Raw genomic sequence first — 8,818 nt, 5'->3', positions numbered from 1 at the left:
GGATGGAGATTGTAAATATGGGCAGAGCTGTCAGAAAGAATAAGAGAAGTTTATTGGGCGTATCACCATGCACCCCACGTCCATCCAGCATCCTTCTGGCGAGTCATGGATGGAGATTGTAAATATGGGCAGAGCTGTCAGAAAGAATAAGAGAAGTTTATTGGGCGTATCACCATGCACCCCACGTCCATCCAGCATCCTTCTGGCGAGTCATGGATGGAGATTGTAAATATGGGCAGAGCTGTCAGAAAGAATAAGAGAGAGTTTATTGGGCGTATCACCATGCACCCACGTCCATCCAGCATCCTTCTGGCGAGTCATGGATGGAGATTGTAAATATGGGCAGAGCTGTCAGAAAGAATAAGAGAAGTTTATTGGGCGTATCACCATGCACCCCACGTCCATCCAGCATCCTTCTGGCGAGTCATGGATGGAGATTGTAAATATGGGCAGAGCTGTCAGAAAGAATAAGAGAAGTTTATTGGGCGTATCACCATGCACCCCACGTCCATCCAGCATCCTTCTGGCGAGTCATGGATGGAGATTGTAAATATGGGCAGAGCTGTCAGAAAGAATAAGAGAAGTTTATTGGGCGTATCACCATGCACCCCACGTCCATCCAGCATCCTTCTGGCGAGTCATGGATGGAGATTGTAAATATGGGCAGAGCTGTCAGAAAGAATAAGAGAAGTTTATTGGGCGTATCACCATGCACCCCACGCCCATCCAGCATCCTTCTGGCGTGTTGTGGGTGGAGATTGTAAATATCAGCAGAGGTGCTACTAAGAACATATACACAAAGAACTTAATTAAGCACACCCTGTAGTTTTGCGATGATAGGTTTTCAAAACGTATGTAAACTTCTCGTGGTGACCACGATGGAAAAACATGTGTTTTTCTCACCCGTCTGATCCTTTGACTCATAAAAACCGACAAGATGACTGGAATCCATGTTGATCTTAAGATGATAATTTGCTTATTAGAAAACACACACACATATCTATGTGTGTACAAGCATGGCCCTGGAATGTTTAATGTTGAATTTATTGGTGAATATGAACATTCAAAATGTCATTTTGCGTGTCGTACACGATTCAAGGACAATACCGAGTGTAACCTCCATGTGACTGTATGACAGCTAGCACTCCCCTCCTCATACCCCCTGTCAGCCTCCTGATCCAGACTTAGCCATTTCTCGAGTAAGCAACTTCCAATTGGGCCAGGTTCTGTACAGGAGGATTCTTTTGTTGCACAAGACGAGCAATCATGTCCCAGATATGCTCCAAAGGGTTAAGATCGGGGCTCATTCAACCGTGAGATGTGTCACGGGGTGCTTAACTAAGTCCACGTCCATTTAGCAACCTTCTGGTGAGATTGGATTCTGGCGAATCATGGCTGAAGATTGGAAATATCAGCACAACTGTTCGCAAGAATGAATTCAAGTTTATATTATGTATCACCAGGCACATCCACTCCCAGCCCGTGCCCTACAGGCGAAGCACGCTCACGTCAAAGAACAGTAGGTGAAGGAACCACAGCTCCTTAAAAACTGCCTTACATATTCTAATCGTGATTTCGCCAAGTGCGTACCAAGGTAAAGGTCCCATTAGGTCAGCACCTTCACCGTTTATAATAACGTGTGTGTTGCCTTCAAATTGGAATTCTTCCCAAAGCACTTTTCTGTCCTTGGCAGTTCAAGTCTACTTTACCCATAGTTGTGTCCTTTTTAAGAGAACAAGATACTGAATCAGATCGGTATTCTTATTCAGAAAGGCGTTCCAAAGACTGGCTGATAGAATAGCGGAAAGATTTGAGATTCCAAAGATGATTTATACTGGGCCTATTTAACTCTAATAGCAACATTGCATGAAGCGGGCAACATGAAACGCTCAGCGGGTAATGGGGTGGAGTAGTGTATGTGTGTGTGTTTGCGTGCGTGCGTGCGTGCGTGCGTGCGTGAGTGCCTTTAGTCGATGGACATATGTTACAGATAAAGTTTGCACTCAAATATTTATGAATGGAGCTGTAAAACTCTGATCCACCAGCAATCCTAACTTAGGTTTTGCAAATTCGACAAATAATGGCTGCGTTTTCCGAACGCGTTTTGATCTTGTCAAACGTTCTGGGGCTGGATATTTGAGACCTGTTTGGGATCAACTGCAGTCAACCACTGGTTTGTCCAGCCCTCAGTGGATAAATTCATTAAACCAGCCTTTTAATTCGATACAATAACGCCAATAATTTATAACAAGGGCGGTTTGTTTTTTAGCCGTTTTGAGGTTAGTGATGTAATGCTTCTACCTTTTTTCATCTTTCCTCGATTCAGAATTATCTGTTTTAACAGAAATAAACACAAACACAACAAACATACTCCTTGGATGATGTACCGCCTCCGTGGTGTAGTGGTTAAAGCGTCTGCCCGGAGAGCGGAAGGTCGCGGGTTCGATCCCCGACCGCGTCATACCAAAAGACGTTAAAATATGGTACTTGTTGGTCCCTGCCTGGCGCTCGGCATTAATGGGTACAACAAGGACTGGTCGGCTCGGAGTCAGTATAATGTGTCTGAGTGGGGTATTCATGTTTCACTGCGGCATGGTATCTCAGTGGGCTAGCACTATAAAACCAGCTTCAGCCTGGGCTAGTACAAGCAGCCGCACCTACACATACACACGAATGCACGTCGTCAATTGAGCGAAATATTCTCAAGCACGACGTAAAACCCAATTTCACCTCACCTCACCTTGGATGATGCTCACTTTTGAGTATATGCCATGACTCCTGAAGTTACAGGGTGTTTAAGTATCTGCAATAATATTAGTCCGTCATTATTATTTACATCCGGAACTGGACGTTCGCTTTGTTATTGGAAAACAGAAATCAGCCACACTTGACCGATTGCTTACTTACCTGTTCCAAGAGGAAGGAAACCTCGAAGCTGAATAGCTGATTGGCAAAAAGAACCATTTACTCTACAAAGGAGTCCAACATGATCTTTAGTAAAGAAAATGATATGCATAGTCAGGTGAGTGAGTGAGTGAGTGACTTTCAGTCATATCGTAACGGAGGACAGTAAAAATAACTAGCATATCACAGACGTAGAGGTAAAACTAGCATGTGAATCTATTTTACTATTGAAGACAATACAATTAAAAACGCCCATAGCTCACCCCAAACTGAAAGTAGATCACCATACTACAGACTATGGGGTGGACTGACCTTATGGTATCTTTTGCTTCAAGCATGGACCCAAGCTGGATTTAAACAATCCTTCCAGCCGTTGGCGATTACAAAACATATTTATCACATACAAAACATATTTATCACAAATTGCCTGGCTGGACCTGCCTGGTCGCGATTCTTTCATCACCAGGGATACAAAATAGAGGATCTTCACCTTTCAATACGTATTCGAGTGAATATTGTGAATAGATAATACAGTGTCTCCGCACAAGAACCTATTCACACCTGGACTGACAACCCTTACAATAAGACGAGAGGAATCTACAGTGAGTTCACACCAAAAGCCAGTACGTTAATCTCCCAGTTGTCAGTGTCAGTAACAGAAATATCCCTGATGTCATGTTTGTTTGTGAAGCTTATGCCACTGTATCAAGTAGATATCCTTAGTGGCACCTTAACAGCACCTTGTTGTAGCGTTATTTATAACGAACGTTTGCCTTGTTAAAACATTTATCATACACTACACATGGATGAATAAGGGCGTTGTGGAAACCAAGCTGTATGTCATGTTTGTTTGTGAAGCTTATGCCACTGTATCAAGTAGATATCCTTAGTGGCACCTTAACAGCACCTTGTTGTAGCGTTATTTATAACGAACGTTTGCCTTGTTAAAACATTTATCATACACTACACATGGATGAATAAGGGCGTTGTGGAAACCAAGCTGTATGTCATGTTTTTCCAGAGATCGTTATGTGGACGTGGGTAGAAAAAAACAACACTAAGAAATAACACAGGTACATATACGAGGGGCGTCCCAAAAGTAGTCGGCCTAACCTAGAAAATTATACAAATGCAGCTGTTTGTCTGTTTTACTTTTCTATATATTATCTGTCAACCTCAAGCAAATTGGTTTAGCCATGTTCCAGCCTCACGATCCCCATTTTGTTTGACTCTTTATCTTGGTACCCCCCAAAAATATAAAAATCTGCAATAAATGTATCACAAACTTCAGGAAACAAAATATGCAAGAAAAATGGTGTGTGTTTGAGGCTGAACTCCTCTAGAATCAAACGTAGATATATACACGATGTCTCCCGCTGATCCACAATAAATATGCTTCCCATCAAAAGTTTAGACTCACTTAATACACTCACTATATGTTATATATTTCTCCACTAACTTGGGCGAATCAACTGGAAATATTATGCAGATGAATTGCACGAGGATAATGCATTAAATTGCTGAAAGGCATGTGCAAATATCGTGCATGTGAACAGCTGCGTGTTGGTGTAAAGTTTTGTTGGGAATTCGCCAATTTTCACTGATATTTTACATTTATTGAACTCATGACAATAATCTTTTCAACGTTAAGAATTTTTTTACAATACATCAGTTCATGTGTAAACAGTACCTTTAAACAGTATGGAATATTTTGCAAAATTTCGTTCAGAACAGTTGCCTGAAGTAAGTGGCTACATTTACACTAGTGAGTCTAAACTTTTGATGGGAAGTATATTATAGGGATGTTTTAAGTGCTTGGTGGCAATTTATATCTCGGGATGAAGCTGACCATGACGTAAATGATATACTTGCCGAAAGTCTCTGGTACAACAACAATAGGGTGTAGGATGTGTGTACTTACGACTTACTTACTTAAATGATAACATATACTGCTTTGAAAGCTGTGTAAACAATTACAATCTAAAATATGATTTTCTAACATTCACTGGTCTCATTAGATCAGTAAAGGTCATATTTGAAAACACTTAACGTAGATTTGAAGACTTTGTCAAAAATACCATACCCAACTTTACCAGCAAATATGAAACAGCTCCTCAAGGATGCAAAGGGAAACACAACAGTTTTACAGAACATTATTGTCAGAAGTTGCTACAAAAAAATTTACATTGCCAACAATCGGAGCAGACTATTTTAAACAACGAAGTCTTATCTGACGACTGTAAAAATTATAACAAAACGCCATTTAGATGCACCAATGACAGTGAACTACAATGGTTCCAATATAGAATATAACATCACATATTACCGACAAATATAAAGTTATTTAAGATTGGGTATATAAATAATTTAAAATGCAGCTTCTGTCAAGACGAAACTGAGACACTTGATCACGTTTTCTGGTCTTGCAGTAACGTTAACAATATCTGGCAAAAACATGAAATCTGGTTAAATCGTAAAGCTCTTATCAATATCAAAATATCAAAAAAGAACCCCAAAAAACAAGTATTGCTTTGTTTCCCACACAAAAACAATGACCCTCTCAATATTATTATTATTATCTTTAAAAACCTAATTTTGGAAGCAGATTAAAAAACATTGTCATGTTTTTCAGAATGAAATTAGACATTATTATATGATAACAAAGTGCTCTTCATTAATGGAGTGTAATATCAGCGCCTGTTATAAGGTTTGGTCTTCATGTCATGAACTGTTCACATAATTTGTACATCATATGCTTGTTTGATTGTAATCTGAATTTCCTTGTTGAGTTTTCTGAATAGTCTGTAAAATATCTTTAAAAACAATAAAATTATAAGAAAACGTAGATGTTAAAATGCATAAAAATGCAATATGAAACTACAATCGCTTGTTAACTTGACTCTGATGTTTACTGAAAGAGCTTGTTTTGGAGACACTACCAAACCCCTTTCAGATAACGAAATCATAAGGACAGAATTTATTCTAATTTTTTCACTTATTCATTCATACACAAGTGTCAGCACTCAATATAGTGTAAACAGTGCCAGCTTGAATATCTGGACACAATGTTTTTAAAGATTAAAATGGGGCTGTTAGTCATTTTTTAAAGAAATATTATACCTCAGTCTGTTGTGATGACTAATATCCCGTTAACCACATTACCCACATATGTGAAATTTTGGATATGGCTTGCTAATAATTCATTCAAAATAAAATGGAAGCTTTTCTAACATTGGACATCGAGAATGTAGGCCGACTACTGGGACGCTCCTCGTACCTCTCATCTATTTGTAGCGACCATGAAAATTATCCAAAGTCGGACGTCTTGTCCACATGATCAAACAGATTAACCCCGTCAGCAAGCTGGCAAGGTAAGATATCATCTGAGGGATGACTTCTCGCCCTGCAGCATATTCAATAAGTAATGACTTGAAAAATATATATAAATATCACACGGTCGCTATGTTCAGAGAAGGTTGTTAGGACGTAATGTTCTAAAGTGGCACATTTCTTAAGTCTCCGGTACTTAATCGAATGAACATACCTTTGTTGATGACCGATCGTATATGTATTGAAACCTTCCACTGTCATACTTCCTTCAGAAAACTTCGAGAACCCACGTTTGCGATCTTAAAGGGAATTACTAGAGCGTGGCGATAGCTGGAAAGAAAACTGTAGGTCGTGTCTTGTGAAGTGCGTCTGACCTTGCCATTGGACACGCACAGGTGAGCATTATTGCCCTACTTAGCTCACCTATATATGTCATTCTATTAACACACGACCCCCTCCGTGGTGTAGTGGTTAGAGCGTTCGCCCAGGGAGCGGAAGGTCGCGGGTTCGATCCCCGACCGCGTCATACCAAAAGACGTTAAAATATGGTACTTGTTGGTCCCTGCCTGGCGCTTGGCATTAATGGGTACAACAAGGACTGGTCGGCTCGGAGTCAGTATCTCAGTGGGCTAGCACTATAAAACCAGCTTCAGTCTGGGCTAGTACAAGCAGCCGCACCTACACATACACACGCATGCACGTCGTCATATGAGCGAAATATTCTGAAGTACGACGTTAAACCCAATTTCACCTCACCTCACGTATTAACACACACTCACAAATACATACATACTCACGTACACCCACGTATGCAGGCATTCGCGCACACATACACTCAACGTCAAAAGAAACGTTACCCTCCTTCCTTAATGACGGAGGTAGCTATCTTCAACTGGCATTGAGATGCGTGGACGTCCACTTCTTGGTCTCTCTACGGTGATCCCAGTCTGTCTGAAGCCCTGAATAAGTTTCATAACCGTGATACGGTGGCATCCGAGGGCGTTGGCAACAGCGTTGTATGTCGACCCCATCTGCACCGTCCCAATGGCGCTTTCTCTCTCTTCAGCTGTTAATCGTGTCATATTTCTCGTACTTGTGTATCATATCATCTTTTCTAGGCTCTCTTCATACCCTATATAATCATTCTTCATGTGAAATGGATGCAAATACCGCTTGTATATTGCTGCGTTTTGGCGATTGATATTGTTTATGTGTAAACAGAAAATGGGAAAATGTTACTTTGCAAGCAAACAGGTTAACAAAGATAATTTTATTATTGTTTTAGGATATTTATACAGCGCACATATCCACGCAACCATTGCTTGCTCAAGGAGCTGGTATTTGTTTCCCTCGATCACCGGATGTCAATCTCAACGTCATATCGTGTTATCAATCTCAACTCCCTGGGGAGTATACAACTCTTGCTGCCACTAAGCTTTCTCATCCTAACGAGGTACCCAATTCACAGCTGGGTGGACTGGGACACATAGTCACAGTATTTTGTCCAAGTTTACTGCACGTTGCTGTACCCGTAACTAGGTGTTTGCACGTATGCATGTGGCCACCATCTGGCCATATACCAACGGATTCGTGGGTTCTTTTAAGTGCACAGGGTTGTGTACTGTACACTAGGGGTTATGACAACCTGGAAAGAGTCTGCACACAAGTTGACTCCAAGGTTTTTTACACCCGGTCACAGGTGGGCTCGATCCCGACACCTTCAACCTCGCTGGATCTCTAGCCTGGCGCTTTAGCCAGCTCGCCCACCGCGCCCCCATTTTAGATGTTCCTAAACATTTTTTCACAATATCAAAGACACGTTTTACTTATTTTCACTAATGCAAATCAGCAGAAAATGTTTTAAAAGACTGAAATCATAGGAATGATTATTTTACACTTTTACACCCTCTACAACAGTTGTTTCTTGTTTCAATAGTTGAAAAATGGTGACTCTGAATGGGTTATATTTGTCCCAAAGCAAAATTTTATTTCAACCTTTCATTTGGACATCTAAATCACTGTTATTGGTTTATTTCGGCATGGGCGAAAATAGGACAATTTAAATCTTCTGAAAAAAATGCTTTTCACCTAAATATGAATGCATTTGAGAATTATGTTTTCGTGATTTGCATAAAGCTGTGTTGTTCAGCTTTCTTGTAAACTAATACCTTCTAACATATCTTTGATAGTTTTTAAATAATTCTTAAAGGTAGTAGGGTAACGTTTCTTTTGGCGTGAGTGTATATATAAAGTGGGACAGAGAGAGGTGGGGGGAGGGAGGGAGAGAGCAGGGCAGACACAGTTTTTTGAGTGAGTGAATGAGTGAGTAGCAAAATTCCAGCAATATCACGGCGGGGGACACAGAAATGGGCGCCACCCATTGTACCCATGTGTGGAAACTACACTGTAAAACTTTACCGTTAATTTTTACGGTAAAAGTTTGGCAGCCATGCTGCCGGTAAAAACTCAGTAGCTTTACGGGATACCGTAATAAATTCATACCGTAAAATATACGGTAAAACTCTGGCAGCCATGCTGCCGGTACAAAACCAGTAGCTTTACGGGATACCGTAATAATTCATAC

This window comes from Haliotis rubra, unplaced genomic scaffold (genome assembly GCF_003918875.1).
Source record: "Haliotis rubra isolate DU_JTF1 unplaced genomic scaffold, ASM391887v1 Scf1003, whole genome shotgun sequence".
In the NCBI taxonomy this organism is placed as follows: domain Eukaryota; kingdom Metazoa; phylum Mollusca; class Gastropoda; order Lepetellida; family Haliotidae; genus Haliotis; species Haliotis rubra.
The sequence above is the reverse complement of the archived record's forward strand: the minus strand, read 5'-3'. Positions refer to the sequence as shown.